Genomic DNA, 17,283 nt, shown 5'->3' on the forward strand with positions numbered 1-17,283 from the left:
AGAAGGATCCAGGGAGTTTTCACATTCCGTGTGCTATAGGAGAGACAATGATTAATAAAGGGCTCTGTGACCTGGGAGCAACTATCAACTTAATGCCTTTATCCCTCATGAAAAAGCTTCAAATCAATGAGCTAACACCCACAGACGTAATCATCAAATTGGCAGACAAAACTCAAAAACAGGCAGTAGGAGTGGTTGAAAACGTGTTAGTGAAGGTTGGGAACTACTTCCTGCCCATTGAATTTGTTATCCTGGAAATGAAAGAGAATCCCATCCATCCCATCATCCTGGGGAGGCCATTATTAGCCAAAGCCAGGGCGCTTATAGATGTGGAGCGAGGAGAGCTAGTATTGAGGATACATGATGAACAGGTCACCTTCAACATTTTCAAACCCTCACAAGAAGCAGATCATGATAACAAAGAGTCAAGGGAAGACCACAGTAAGGAGCTGATAGAAGAGACAAGCACAGGAGCACAAGCACCACACCTGAGACCCCCCTATGGTTGACAAGCAATGTGGTCGGAAGGGATAACAGCCAAGTGTAATCCAAGAGGAACTAGACCCATCGGAGTCATATGAGACAAGCAACAAAACCCTTTTGAAAGAGGAAACCACAAGGAGCAAGGTGCCATCAGGGAACAAAAGGAAAAATGCCCCAAGGGGATGGAAAAACAAGAAGATCCCTACAGAGGATTTCTCTCGAGGGGATGAAGTGGTCTCTGCCTATTTTCCATCTTTCCCACCTCATCTCCCCACCATTCTATCTCAACTGCTTTAAGTGTACACCATCAACAAAATCTTGTCCTTAGAACATGTGGAGCTTCTTAACAAAGCCAATGGAGATAAATTTACTGCAAGAGGGGATGATTTGAAGCACCACCAACCACCCTGATAAAGGCCAAACGTTAAGCTAATGATGCTAAGGAAGCGCTTCATGGGAGGCAACCCATGTTTTATATCCTTTCCCTTAATCCCTTAATAGTAGTTAATAAAATAAGTTCATGAATTCTAAATCAACTTTGAGGAACACTTAGAAGAATCTTTATATGCAACATATAGTGAACAACAAGTTTGGTGTTCAAGGCATATTAAGATGGCATGAACACAACCCATATCATGTTAATCTTAGAGTCTTGATCAAACCCTTTCACACCACATGATCACAAACAAGTTTGGTGTAACCAACGTTGCATGCATGGGCATTTGATTGGTCAGTTGGTTTGCATTCATGAATGGCTCTTAGTTAGTCAAAAACAAAAACAAAAAAAATTTGGGGGGTGGCTAGCCTCCAAATTTTTTTTACCCCCCAAAATTTGAATTAATTCTTCTTTTCTATTGTCTTGCAAGGAATTGGGAAGGAATATTGGAGGAACTTGATGGGACAACCAATTGAAGGGGGGTTCGGCCACTTCACCCACGGAAATACACACTTGTCCCCAAGGGGTGCATCTTGGGAAGTGTCACCATGCAATATTGGGAGTTGGATAGCGTTGGAGACCGAACTAATCAATTCACAAATGTGGTGATCCTTGTACTCATCCAATGTCAAACCCCAACCATCCATTATTAAGCAACACCATCAATCCACACCCTTCAATCTCATCATTTCCCTATATAACCCCCACTCTACACCCATTCCATAGACAATCACCCTCTCAATCTATCTCTCTCATTCCTTCCGAACACACACACTTTACACCTCTTCATATTTTAACATCTGTTCATTCCATCTCTTGTTCTTCTTTCTTCCAATTTCTTCCAAAACTTTACATACTACCAATTCTCACTCATGGCATCATCAAGCTCCAAGAGGCAAAAGGGGAAGGAACCGATGGAGAGCATTCCTTTTGATGCAGGGAGATTCAAGACCGCCTTTCATGAACTCCAATTTGAACGGATAAAGAACAAGAAAATATTGCCAGAGTTGACATTCCAGTTCAACGAGGATGAGTGCCCAAAGATTAGAGAAAAGATTGAACAGAGGGGCTGGCAAAAGCTCACGAACCCAGAAACAAAGATAAATGCAAACCTTATCAAGGAATTCTACACCAATGTGGCCAGAGAAGACAATACTAGGGCACCCACCTTCAAAAGCTACGTGAGAGGAACAGAGGTGGACTTCAGCCCCAATGCTATAACAAGGACTCTTCAGCTTAGATCGCCACATTTTGATGAGCTTAGTTATCAAGTAAGAATAAGCAATGCCCCCGACGAGGATGAACTTGAAGAAATTGTGAACGATATATGTGTTATAGGATCTGATTGGGAAAGGTACTCGGATAAGAGGCCATGGTTCATTAGGAGAGGATACCTCATCCCATAAGCCAAGGGATGGTTTGAGCTCGTGAGGAGATCTATCCTCTCAGCCGCAAACAATTCTGAGGTTAACATTGCCCGAGCTACTATGGTACATTGCTTAATAAAGGGTGGAGGCATCAATGTGCATAAAATTATAGCTGAAGAAATCCAAGACTCAGCCGAGAATAGTGATCCAAGTGCTAGACTTTGGTACCCCAGCACCATCCTTAGACTATGTATGAAAGCCAAGGTAGTATTCAAAGATAACAATCCAAAATGGGTAAACCCGGGGAGGTTAGTTACGCTCCAGCATATAAACTATGTGGCACCCACTCAACAACAAAGAAGGCCTCCGATAAGAGAAAGAATTGCACAAGAAGTGCCTCACCAAGAAGAACCCCAACAAATAGGGTACCAGCAAGAAGAGCAATATGATCCGACCAACATAAATCTGTTTCACATTCAAGGAGCCATTGAGGATCTGGCAAGGAGCTATATGGAGGGACAAGAACAACAACTGCGGGTTCAATCTCAAAGGATGGATCATCAAGAAAAATTACTCTCTAATTGGATGGGTCAACAAAGAGAGTGGCAGAAACAACAAATGGAGTTGCAACAGGAGCATTACTCCCAGCTCACCAAAGCCATCAATCAAGTGACTAAAAGGTAAGAGCTCCAAGACAAATGCCTTCAAGAACTTAACCAACGTCAGATAGCTCAGATGAAAGCATTCAATGAGTTCAGCGTACTCAACGAAGGACGACAACTGCATCGGGAAGAGTTTAGCATAAACACTCAGGCCAAGTTAACTTATGTGACTGGGCATATGCATAACTTGCACCATGCCATACCAAGTTATGATGGAGTCCGCAAAGATTTAACAGAACAAGAAGAGGGAAAGGTGAAACAACAAAAGGAAGCATTAAAGAAGAAGATGGAGGATGCTGGTTTCTGGAAGAAGCTGATCGGGAAGCGCAAAGAAAATGGGGACTCAAGAAATCAAGGAGGACCCCAAGACAAAGGGACATGACCATTCCGATAAGTAAAAGGTGGTGGAGTTCCCTCCTTGTTTTATCTTTTTCAAGCTTTAAATAAGGAAAATCATGTATGAAATAGAACATGCTTCCAAAGTAGCTTAGGAATTTTCAATTATGTTTTTAAGATTTTGTTGTTTAGGTCTAAGTGTGTTGGTCTAGAGCCTAGCTTTCATTTTCATCTTGCTTATATGTATGCTTTCCCTTCTTAGTCAATTAAAAAGAAAATGTTATGAAAAACAAGATTGGATTTATTTTGTGAAGTAAATTCTTAAGTTTGTGGTATGGTCATTGATCAGCTAAGTTGGTTCACCTACAAGGTATAGAGGCAGGCAACTATATGCTCCAAACCACATGCTTGAAACACATTCTATGAGACTAACCAAACAATAAAGATCCCAATAAGAGAAGAGACAGAACAATAAGAGTTTGAAAAAGAAAGAAAAACAATAAGACATAATGCTAGGCACCAAGGGTTTGGATATTGAAGCATGTGTCCGTGCTATCCATGAGCAAGGGATATGCTTGGATGAATAAGCTCTTAGGTGTGCCTTATCACTTGGTAACTTGAGTTAACTAATCTGGGATTATCAGCTGAAAGTCCACTATCAAGAGTAACCCTTGCTACAGAGCACTTAGTGACCCAAAGAGGTGCTTGACACCAAGGTCTCAAGAAAGAAAAATGACAAACCATATGCCTGTGGTGTGTATGTATGGGGGAAAGAGACTTGAGGGAGTAAGTCCTTAGGGGTGTCTCAACACCTAGCACCTTGAACCAACTGGTTCGGGAGTGTTGGCTGAAAGCTTATCGTAAAGAGTCGCCCTCTCACAGAGCACTTAGCCTAAAAAGGAATGCAATATACCTTGGAAAAGAAGGAAGGATCAACAATAAGAAGTCTCAAAGGATGCAATCAAGCAGGTGTTAAAGGGCATGATAAAGGCCTGGAAGCCAGTGAAGGAATGAACCTAGGTTGCTATGCATTAAACCCCATAAAACCAAGGACTTGACTTCCACAATAATGACTCATTTCTCTTGTCATTTCATTCATCATTCTCATGTTTCAGTACTTGCTTAGGGACAAGCAAGCTTTAAGTTTGATGTTGTGATGCCAGGGCATCTAGGTTAGTTTCACTGACCTTTTCTTTACTGTTTTAGGGTAGTTTCATGCATTTTCTTAGTAAATAGGCAAGTTTTGGATGAAAATACACTTACACCTTGATTCAAGAAAACATTGTGAATTTTACATGATTTCATGAGGATTATGCAAGGATTGAATGATAAATTGGGTAATGCATGATCTCATAACTTGGATTAGAGCTTTGATGCACTTTATTTGCTTGATTTCAGGACAAAGGAAGCAAGGAAGAGCCACGTTAGTATCCACGTCAATCTAATTAACGTGACCAGTAACGTGGAATGGGAATGAGCTTGCAATGTTAATGAGAAAAGTTATCGCCAATAACATCTTCGAAGCCATCATAACCCACGTTAATTGCCACGTTAACTACATTAACGTGGTAGTTAACGTGGAGGAAAAGGGAGCTCCAGCGCTAGTGGTAAAAGTGAATACCACGAACGCTCCAAATTGGCAATTGGCCACGTTAAGAGTCACGTTAACTCAGTTAACGTGAACTATAACGTGGAAGGGGAAGACAATGCCAACGTTAGTGACACAGGGAAAGGGGGCACAAGGCAACGTTATTGGAAAAGGTGATTCCCAATAACGTTCGTGAAGGACCAAGAAGCAACGTTAGTGCCACTAACGTTGAAGTTAACGTTGATCATTTTGGGTTGGAATGTTAGTGGAAAAGGTGATTGTCACTAACGTTCCCGAACCCACATCCTCACTTAATGTTAATGCCACTAACTTCCTAACTAATGCCCATGCCTAACTCACACTTTTTCTGCAAACAAAGCTGAGCCCATTGAAGATTGTAACTGCTTCAACTCAAGAACAAAGGCTCATATCCAAGACTTGGAGAACTCACTAGAAGATCAAGAAGAGTAGTATATATAGGAGTAGCTTTGATCCATTAGGGAGCTTTTGCACTTTTGAGAACTACACTCTGTATATTTACTTTCAGCATGTATTATGTTCTACTCTTTTTCATTTCCATTCCCAGAGCTATGAATAACTAAACCCCTTTCATTGGGTTAGGGAGCTCTGTTGTAATTTGATGGATCAATTATAGTTTTCATTCTTCTTTCTCTTTCTTTTCTCTTGATTTACTAGAAAGCTTTCGATCTTAATCTAATTGGTTAGTTGTCTTGGAAAAGAAACTCTCCATAGTTGGATCTCCTCTGGGGAAAAGGGATGAGGAGATCATGCTAGAAATGCTTTCTCATGTTGGACCAAATTGGGGTTTGGGCGGATATAGTGACATGTAATCCTCCCAATACTTTGATTTGGAAATACATGTGGTATAATTAGTGACCACACTTCATCTCTTCCCATGAGCAATTAAATCAAGGAATTGGGCAATTGTTCAAGCTTAGAGAGATTGGATTGCCAAGGAATCTGGATCTAATCACTTAAGATTGCCAAGGAGATCAATGAATGAATTGATTGAGGAAGAGATAAGAATGAACTTGATCCGGAGAATGCAACATCTCCTAAGCCCATTGAATCCCTATCTCTGATCTTACCCATTCTCTTTACTTTCTGCCATTTATTTCCATGTTCATCTTCCCAATTCCCCATTTACGATTCTGTGCTTTATTTTCTGCAATTTACTTTCCCGCCATTTAATTTCCTGCAAATCTTAACTACATTCTGTTTAGCTCAACTAGCACACTCTTCAAACTAAAGTTGCTTGACCAATCAATCCCTATGGGATTCGACCTCACTCTATTGTGAGTTTTTACTTGACGACAATTCGGTATACTTGCCGAAGGAAAATTTGTTGAGAGACAAGTTTTTGTGCATCAGCATGACTGGATGAAGGCAGTAGGAAAGCAGAGATTCAGAAGGAACAAAGCATCTCCATACTCGTATCTGAAATTCCCACCAATGAATTACATAAGAATTTCTATCTTATTTTATGTCTCATTTGTCTTTTAGTTATCAAAACCCCATAACAATTTGAATCTGCCTGACTGATATTTACAAGATGACCATAGCTTGCTTCAAGCCGACAATATCCGTGGGATCGACCCTTACTTGCGAAAGGTATTACTTAGACGATCCAGTACACTTGCTGTTCAGCTGCACGGAGTTGTGAAGAAAGTGTGTGAGATCACGATTCTGTGTACCACTTACTAAACCTACTACTCTTTTTATTAACCTCCTAATATGTACGTTTAACTTTACATTAATATATATACACACATATATATCCATTGGAAATGTGAAATAAGTAATTAAGAACTATACTGTATCTGTGATTAATTAATAACAGGAAGTGAGATTTTCATAATAGTATTATTAAGGAACATTCCTATTGACGATTGTTCTTTAGAGCTTCTTGGCAACCCGATATTAGTGGCTAGTGTAATGGGTTCTACTTCTACAGATGAAAATTACAGCTGCTACACATTCCTTGTGCTTAGAAATCTCGTGATGTTCATCTGTAAAAAAGTCAAGCATTGCCAACTAATTTGTCATACTTTGAGAAATTAATATTCTCTCTTATCCACTAGCAATACAGAGAAGCAACAAAGAAAGCAAAAATTTTAATCTAAGCAACATAAAAGAAATTAAACAAATGCAAAAATATTAACATAAATAAAAGTAAAGAACAACAAAAACCTTAGGTATAGAAGTTGAAGAGAACAAGAACTAAGGAGGAACAATGGCACTTCTCATAGCCACTGTGAAATCACGGCAAATCGGTTTGCCAGAAAGAACACCGGCAGAAAGAACTCACCGGTGGTGAAAAGAGAAGAGAGATGAGAAAGAAGAAAGAAAAAAAAGGAGAAGAGAAGTAAGAGAAAAAGAGAGAGAGATGGTGGTCACCGGTGGTGGACTGATGGTGGTGGTGGCCGGTGGCAGGCTGAACGGCGGGGCTGGGCAGAGAAGAGAGGGAGAGGGCAGCTATGAAGAAGGAAAGAAAAGAGAGAGCTACCTCTGCAGGTTGCCATGTTAATGCCCAGAACACGACCTGTGTGGACGCACAAGGACCTGTGCGGACGAACAGAGATGAAAACTTGGAAGGGTGCGAACGCACAGAGCGTGCGAACGCGGTGGCCAGAGAGGTTGTCTTAAGGCGTGCTGGCGCACAAAGGGCTCTCTCTTTTTTTTATGCGGACACAAGCAAGTGTGCGTGCCCACACAAGTCCGTGCGCACGCACAGAGGTTAAGAATGGAGGAGGTTGTTCATGTGCACAGGCTGTTCGCTCACTCCCACCAGAGGGGTTCGCAATTGGTGTGCAGACGCACACGTCTGTGCGGCCACACAGATGAAGCATAAAAGGGAACGTGTGCGTACACACGTAGCTGTGCGCAAGCACAGGTCAGAGAAAAGGGGGCAGCACGCATGCACAGGCTGTGCTAGCGCTGCGATCAGAGAGCATGTCAAGGCATGTGCAGATGCACAGGCTTGTACGTACGCACAGATGGCGAAAAACACAGTTTTCTGCGCACGCACAGCTTGGTGCGTACGCATAGATGCCCTGTTTCCGAAATTTCTTTTCTCTTCAAAACTAAGGTTCCTAACCTTAGCACAGCAACATCCGAACCTCAAATCATTGAAATAAGCACAAAATCATAGTCCACAAGTAATTTAACTTATGCAACTAAAAATCATCAAACAAATCTAAGCTAATCATTGTAACACTAGAAAACAAATGGTTAAAAAAGCTATAAACAATAGATAGAATTGGAAAAATGTCACCATGGTGGGGTGTCTCCCACCAAGCATTTTGGTTTAGAGTCCTAAGTTGGACTTGCATGGTTTTCTTGATCACTTAGAAGCTTCCCCAAGGAGGAAAATCTCTAGCTCCTTGGCTTGCTTTGGTTGAGTATGATCCTTTGAAATTGACTTCTTTGCACTATCCTCTTTTCCTTGCTCCTTGCCATCTTCACTCACTTTTTCTTAAACTATGTCGCACCCAAAAATAGAGTAAGCTTCAAGGATGGGCTTTTTGGACTCCTCCAAAGTGAACTTGACTAACTTGCCATCCGACTCAAAAGAATAGACCCCCGAGTGTGCATCTAGCCTGAAATGGGCTGTCTTCAAGAATGGTCTTCCAAGGAGTATTGCTGATGGCTTAGTTGAGTCAATGGGAGGGGTTTCCAAAATGTGAAAATCAATTGGAAAGAGCAATCCTTGAATATTCACTATGACATTCTCTGCAATCCCCACAACTGACATAATACTCTTGTCGGCTAACACAAACCTCGCGCCGGACCTTGATGAGCGGATAATTTATACGCTTTTGGCATTGTTTTTAGGTAGTTTTTAGTAGGATATAGCTACTTTTAGGGATGTTTTCATTAGTTTTTATGCAAAATTCACATTTTTGGACTTTACTATGAGTATGTGTGTTTTTCTGTGATTTTAGGTATTTTCTGGCTGAAATTGAGGGACCTGAGCAAAAATCTGATTCAGGTTGAAAAATGACTGCTAATGTTGTTGGATTCTGACCTCCCTGCACTTGAAATAGATTTTCTGGAGCTCTCAACGGCGTTGGAAAGTAGACATCCAGAGCTTTCCAGCAATATATAATAGTCCATACTTTATTCGAGATTAGACGACGCAAACTGGCATTCAACGCCAGTTCCATGCTGCATTATGGAGTCAAACGCCAGAAACACGTTACAAACCAGAGTTAAACACCCAAAACACGTTACAACATGGCGTTTAACTCCAAGAGAAGCCTCTGCACGTGTAAAGCTCAAGCTCAGCCCAAGCACACACCCAAGTGGGCACCGGAAGTGGATTTCTGCACTAAGACTTATTTTTGTAAACCTTAGTAGCTAGTTTAGTATAAATAGAACTTTTTACTATTGTACTAAGGGTCTTTTTGCCTATTGTTCGAATCCATATCACATTTTGGGGGAGTTTCTACACACCATAGATTAAGGGTGTGGAGCTCTGCTGCACCTCGAGTTTTAATGCAATTACTACTATTTTCTATTCAATTTAGCTTATTCTTGTTCTAAGATATCATTCGTACTTCAACCTGATGGATGTGATGATCCGTGACACTCATCATCATCCATCCTTATGAACGTGTGCCTGACAACGTGTTCTACCTAAGATTGAATGAATATCTCTTGGATTCCTTAATCAAAATCTTCGTGGTATAAGCTAGAACCCTTTGGCAGCCATTCTTGAGAATCCGGAAAGTCTAAACCTTGTCTGTGGTATTCCGAGTAGGATTCAGGGATTGAATGACTGTGACGAGCTTTAAACTTGCGATTGTTGGGCATAGTGACAGACGCAAAAGAATCAATGGATTCTATTCCGACATGATCGAGAACTGACAGATGATTAGCCATGCTGTGACAAGAGCATTTGGACCTTTTTCACTGAGAGGATGGGAAGTAGCCATTGACAACGGTGATGCCCTACATACAGCTTGCCATGGAAAGGAGTAAGAAGAATTGGATGAAAGCAGCAGGAAAGCAGAGATTCAGAAAGAACGCAGCATTTCCATACACTTATTTGAAATTCCTACCAATGATTTACATAAGTATTTCGATCTTATTTTATATTTTATTTATTATAAAATTCGAAACCTTTATAACCATTTGAATCTGCCTGACTGAGATTTGCAAGATGACCATAGATTGCTTCATACCAACAATCTCTGTGGGATCGACCCTTTCTCACGTAAGGTATTACTTGGACAACCCAGTGCACTTGCTGGTTAGTTGTGCGAAGTTGTGACAAAGTGTGATTCACGTTTGAGAGCGCTACCAAGTCTTTGGCGCCATTGTTGATGATCACAATTTCGTGCACCAAGTTTTTGGCGCCGTTGCCGGGGATTGTTTGAGTTTGGACAACTGACGGTTCATCTTGTTGCTCAGATTAGGTAATTTTCTTTTCAAAAAGTTTTTTTTTTCAAAAATTCTTTCTTTTTCGTTTTTCAAAAAAAAATTTTCCAAAAAAAAATTTATAATAATCTTAAAAAAAAATCCAAAAAAAAATTTGCAAAAGCATAAAATCAAAAATATTTTTGTGTTTCTTGTTTGATTCTAGTGTCAAATTGTAAGTTTGGTGTCAATTGAATGTTTTTAAAATTTATGCATTTTTTGAAAACTCATGCATGTGTTCTTCATGATCTTCAAGTTGTTCTTGACAAGTCTTCTTGTTTGATCTTTAAATTTTCTTGTTTTGGGTTTTTTGTTGTTTTTCATGTGCATTCTTGCATTCGTAGTGTCTAAGCATGAAAAATTTCTAAGTTTGGTGTCTTGCATGTTTTCTTTTCTTGAAAATTTTTTCAAAAATAAGTCTTGATGTTCATCTTGACCTTCAAAGTGTTCTTGGTGTTCATCTTGACATTCATAGTGTTCTTGCATGCATCATGTGTTTTGATTCATAATTTTCATGTTGTGAGTCATTTTTGTTGTTTTTTTCTCTCCTCATTAAAAATTCAAAAAATAAAAAATTATCTTTTCCTTAATTTTCTTATAAATTTCGAAATTTGAGTTGACTTAGTCAAAAATTAAAAAAAAAAACTTAGCTAGTTCTTATAAGTCAAGTCAAATTTTTAATTTTAAAAATCTTGTCTTTTCAAAACTTTTTCATAAAAAGCAAATCTTTTTCATTTTTCTTTTATGATTTTCGAAAATTTGAAAATATTTTTCCAAAATCTTTTCTTATCTTTATTTCATGATTTTCAAAAATTTTACTAACAATTAATGTGATTGATTCAAAAATTTGAATTTTGTTACTTTCTTGTTGAGAAAGGTTCAATCTTTAAATTCTAGAGTCATAACTTTTAGTTTCTTGTTAGTCAAGTAATCAATTTTAATTTTAAAAATTAAATCTTTTTCAAAATATCATTTTCAATAATATCTTTTAAAAATATCTTTTCCAAATCATATCTTTTTCAAAAATTTGATTTCAAAATATCTTTTCTAATTTCTTATCTTTTCAAAATTGAATTTCAAATCTTTTTCAACTAACTAGTTGACTTTTTGTTTGTTTTAACTATTTCTTATCTTTTTCGAAACCACTAACTACCTTCCTACTCTCTAATTTTTGAAAATTCCTCCTTCTTTTTCAAAACTTTCTTAATTAACTAATGGTTTCAAATTTTAATTTTAATTTAATTCTTCTCTTAATTTTCGAAAATCACTAACCCTTTTTCAAAATTAATTTTCGAAATTCTCTCCCTCTCATCTTCTTCTATTTATTTATTTATTTATTTACTAACACTTCTCTTTATCTAAAGAATTCGAACTTATCTTCCCCCTTGTGTTTGGATTCTTAACTATTTTCCTTCTTCTATTCTTTTCTTCTTCTACTAATATAAAGGAATCTCTCTACTGTGGTAAAGAGGATCCCTATTATTATTTTCTGTTCTCTTCTTTTTCATATGAGCAAGACCAAGGACAAGAATATTCTTGTTGAAGCAGATCATGAACCTAAAAGGAATCTGAAGAGAAAACTAAGAGAAGCTAAATTACAATAATCCAGAGACAACCTTACAGAAATTTTTGAAAAGGAAAAGGAGATGGCAGCCAAAAATAATAATGCAAGGAGGATGCTTGGTGATTATACTACACCTACTTCCAAGTTTGATGGAAGAAGCATCTCAATCCCTGCCATTGGAACAAATAATTTTGAGCTAAAACCTTAACTAGTTGCTCTCATGCAATAGAACTGCAAGTTCCATGGACTTCCATCAGAAGATCCCTATCAGTTTTTAACTGAATTCTTGAAAATCTGTGAGACTGTTAAGACTAATGGAGTAGATCCTGAAGTCTACAGGCTCATACTTTTCCCTTTTGCTGTAAGAGACAGAGCTAGAACATGGTTAGATTCATAACCTAAAGATAGCTTGGACTCTTGGGATAAGCTAGTCACGGCCTTCTTGGCTAAGTTCCTTCCTCCTCAAAAGCTGAGCAAGCTTAGAGTGGATGTTCAGACCTTCAAACAGAAAGATGGAGAATCCCTCTATGAAGTTTGGGAAAGATACAATCACATGACCAAAATGTGTCCTTCTGACATGCTTTCAGAGTGGACCATTCTGGATATATTCTATTATGGTCTATCTGAGTTCTCTAAGATGTCACTGGACCATTCTGCAGGTGGATCCATTCACCTAAAGAAAACACCTACAGAAGCTCAAGAACTTATTGACATGGTTGCAAATAACCAATTCATGTACACTTCTGAGAGGAATTCTGTGAATAATGGGACGCCTCAGAGGAAGAAAGTTCTTGAGATTGATGCTCTGAATGCGATATTGGCTCAGAACAAAATGCTAACTCAACAAGTCAACATGATTTCTCAACTTCTGAATGGATGGCAAAATGTATCCAACAGTACTAAAGAGGCATCTTCTGAAGAAGAAGCCTATGATCCAGAGAACCCTGCAATGGCAAATGTAAATTATATGGGTGAACCTTATGGGAACACCTATAATTCTTCATAGAGAAATCATCCAAATTTTTCATGGAAGGATCAACAAAAGCCCCAACAAGGCTTTAATAATGGTGGAAGAAACATGCTCAGCAATAACAAGCCTTTTCCATCATCTTCTCAACAATAGACAGAGAATTTTGAGCAGAGCTCCTCTAGCTTAGCAAATATAGTATCTGATCTGTCTAAAGCCACTTTAAGTTTCATGAGTGAAAAAAGGTCATCCATCAGAAATTGGGAGGCACAAGTGGGCCAGCTGAGTAAGAAAATCATTAAAACTCCTCCTAGTACTCTCCCAAGCAATACTGAAGAGAATCCAAAAAGAGAGTGCAAGGCCATTGACATAATCAAAATGGCCGAACCTAGTGAGGAAGGGGAGGACATGAATCCCAATGAGGAAGACCTCATGGGACGTCTCCCAGACAAGAAGGAGTTCCCTATTGAGGACCTAAAGGAATCTGAGGCTCATATAGAGACTATAGAGATTCCATTAAACCCCCTTTTGCCATTTATGAGCTCTGAGAACTATTCTTCCTCTGAAGAGGATGAAGATGTAACTGGAGAGCAAGTTGCTCAATATCTAGGAGCTATCATGAAGCTGAATGCCAAGTTGTTTGGTAATGAGACTTGGGAAGATGCACTTCCCTTGCTCATTAGTGAACTAGATACATGGGTTCAGCAAACTTTACCTCAGAAGAAACAAGATCCTGGTAAATTCTTAATACCTTGTACCATGGGCACCATAACCTTTGAGAAGGCTTTATATGACTTGGGGTCAGATATAAATCTTATGCCACTCTTTGTAATGGAGAAACTGGGGATCTTTAAGGTATAGGCTGCCACATTCTCATTACAGATGGCAGATAAGACAGTAAGACAAGCTGGGAATGGATCCTATCCATTGTTAAAAAAAATTGAGGGTGTAAAGTGTGATCTCTAACCCTTCATTGTTCTCTCTCTCATATTTATTCTTGGTCCCACTTAGAAAATTAATGGTAAGAGATTACACTTTACTCTCTCAATTGTTAAAAAAATTGAGAGGATCCATTCCCAGACAAGCTTATGGATTGGTAAAGGACATGTTAGTAAAGGTTAAAGGCCTTTATATCCCTGCTAATTTCATAATCTTAGATACTAGGAAGGAGGAGGATGAATGCATCATCCTTGGAAGACCATTCCTAGCCACAGCAGAAGCTGTGATTGATGTTGACAGAGGAGAGCTAGTCCTTCAATTGAATGGGGACTACCTGGTGTTTAAAGCTCAAGGATCTTCCTCTTCAACCATGAAAAGGAAGCATGAAAAGCTTCTCTCAATACAGAGTCAAACAGAGCCCCCACAATCAAACTCTAAGTTTGGTGTTGTGAGGCCACGCCCAAACTCTAAGTTTGGTGTACCAAACTCTAAGTTTGGTGTTAAGAAGCCCCCACATCCAAACTCTAAGTTTGGTGTTGGGAGTCTACAACATTGACCTAATCACCTGTGAAGCTCCATGAGGGCTCACTGTCAAGCTATTGACATTAAAGAAGCGCTTATTGGGAGGCAACCCAATTTTTATTCATCTAATTTTATTTTCATTGTTCTTTTATGTTTTATTAGGATCATGATCATGTGGAGTCACAAAACAAACACTAAAATTAAAACAGAATAAAAAATAGCAGAAGAAACAGCACACCCTAGAAGAAGAGCTTACTAGCGTTTAAATGCCAGTAAGGAGCATCTGGCTGGCGTTCAACGCCATAACAGAGCATGAATCTGGCGTTGAACACCAGAAATAAGTAGCAGTCTAGCGTTTAAATGCTAGGATTACACCTTGAGGAGAGCTTGCGTTAAACGCCAGAAACAAGCATGGAATTGGCGTTCAACGCTAGAAACATGCTGTAGACTGGCGTTGAACGCCCAAAACAAGCATAGAGCTGGCGTTTAACGCCAGAAACAAGCATCAATCTGGCGTTAAATGCCAGGATTGCATGTAGAGGGTGTTTTACACGCGTCATTGGTGCAGGGATGATAAATCCTTAACACCTCAGGGTCTGTGGACCCCACAGGATCACCTCAGGATCTGTGGGCCCCAAAGGATCCCCACCTACCTCAACTCACCTTCTCTCTTCTTCACCAATCACCTCAATCTCTCTTCCCCATCACCTATTCACCACTCACATCCATCCATCCTTCCCACCCAAACCCACCCTAAATGGCCGAAACACTTGCTCATCATCATCAGTGTTGCCATTGTGCAATCATGATGACACCTCAAACTTGCTCCAATTCAAGAACTCGTTTGTCGTCAACACTTCGTTATACAAAGACTCATGGTGGGCGGAGCTTTATTGTTCATCTTATCCCAAGACAGCATCATGGAAAAATGATACTGATTGTTGCGAGTGGGATGGTGTCACGTGCGACACCACGTCAGGGCACGTGATTGGCCTCGACCTCAGTTGCAGCATGCTTGAGGGTGAGTTGCATCCCAACAGCACGCTCATCCATCTGACGCATCTTCAACAACTCAACCTTGCCTTCAATGACTTGTCTGATTCTTCAATATATCCTGGGATTGGTGATCTTGTGAGTCTCACCCATCTCAATCTATCCTCTTCAGCTTTCAATGGTGTGATTCCGTCCACAATCTCTTACCTGTCTAAATTAGTCTCACTCTATCTGTCCACTAATATTTTAAGAGAAAATATACTAAGACTTGATCCATATTACAAAAAAAAAATTATTTTTAGCGCCCATTTATTTTGCTTATAGTAGTAATAAAAATAGCTACTAATATATTTACCGGCAATTAGATATTAGCCGTTTTATACTTTGTCGCTAAAAAGTTTTAGTAGCAATTATATTATTGTCGGTAAAGACTTTTTTAGTTGCCACAGAAAGTAAATAATTTTTAGCGGCTATTTTCTTTGCAATTTATATGGCCAACAAAAATAATTCTAAAATTGCAATGTTATTCATTTTTAGCGGTCATTACTATTGTCGCCAAAATTCATTTTACCGACAATTTATATAGCCACTAAAATTTATTCTAAAATTATAATGTTATTCACTTTTACCGGCCATTACTATTGCCGCTAAAATTTTAAAGTTTTTTTTAGTTATATTATACTATTTTTTAGAAATAAAGAATTATTTTTTTTAAATCTCAATTATTTTTGTCACATGAAAGTATATTTTAAGTTATGTGGATTTTGGGCTTAGTACTCTACAAGTTACTACCAAAGTTGTATTTCTTTAGTTCTTTAACTTTCTTATATACTCTTACCTTCACATCTTTACTCATCTTCCTCTTGCTTGTTTCAGTGTCAATAATATTGTACCTAAATAACCAAAATTCTCATAGTTGATGTGTTTTGTTTGTTCCTTATCATAAGGAGGAGTTTGATTTTTGTTTAGTTTTTTATTTTGGAAAATAATGTCTCCTCTTACTATACTAGGAGTCTGAGGCAATTTTCTAAAAACTGGACTAGACCGGCCAATTCAACCGAATTAACTGGGAATCGGTTAGCTGATCGGTCCAGTTGATGTATAAAATCTTCTAGTTGAAAAACCGGCCGAACTCATAGTTAATCGGTGAACTAGTCAAACCGACTGGATTTTTTTAAGGTCCAGTTTTGTTTTCATGCTGAAAAAATGGCGTCGTTTTGACGCCAAAAGAAAAAAAAGAACGAAACGCACTTGCACTGACCTAGTCCCAAATTAACCCTAACGCATAACCCACTAACCCTCTCCCTTCTGAAATCATTTTCTTCCTCTCCCAAAAGCTGAACAAGCTTAGAGTGGATGTTCAACCCTTCAAACAGAAAGATGGTGAATTCCTCTATGAAGTTTGGGAAAGATACAAGCACATGACCAAAATGTGTCCTTCTGACATGCTTTCAGAGTGGACCATTCTGGATATATTCTATTATGGTCTATCTGAGTTCTCTAAGATGTTACTGGACCATTCTGCAGGTGGATCCATTCACCTAAAGAAAACACCAACAGAAGCTCAAGAACTTATTGACATGGTTGCAAATAACCAATTCATGTACACTTCTGGGAGGAATTCTGTGAATAATGGGACGCCTCAGAGGAAGAGAGTTCTTGAGATTGATGCTCTGAATGCCATATTAGCTCAGAATAAAATGCTGACTCAACAAGTCAACATGATTTCTCAACTTCTGAATGGATGGCAAAATGCATCCAACAGTACTAAAGAGGCATCCTCTGAAGAAGAAGCCTATGATCCAGAGAACCCTGCAATGGCAAATGTAAATTACATGGGTGAACCTTATGGGAACACCTATAATTCCTGATGGAGAAATCATCCAAATTTTTCATGGAAGGATCAACAAAAGCCCCAACAAGGCTTTAATAATGGTGGAAGAAACATGCTCAGCAATAACAAGCCTTTTCCATCATCTTCTCA

General features: G+C 38.9%; 1 non-coding gene across 1 annotated transcript; it reads right to left on the reverse strand.

Moving 5' to 3' along the window:
* Positions 1-16,642: 16,642 nt before the first annotated feature.
* On the reverse strand, positions 16,643-16,750 carry LOC127746865 (small nucleolar RNA R71). Its single transcript, XR_008008677.1, has one exon. It is a non-coding gene; the product is annotated as a small nucleolar RNA R71 (small nucleolar RNA).
* Positions 16,751-17,283: the final 533 nt, after the last annotated feature.

Source organism: Arachis duranensis, chromosome 4 (genome assembly GCF_000817695.3).
Source record: "Arachis duranensis cultivar V14167 chromosome 4, aradu.V14167.gnm2.J7QH, whole genome shotgun sequence".
In the NCBI taxonomy this organism is placed as follows: domain Eukaryota; kingdom Viridiplantae; phylum Streptophyta; class Magnoliopsida; order Fabales; family Fabaceae; genus Arachis; species Arachis duranensis.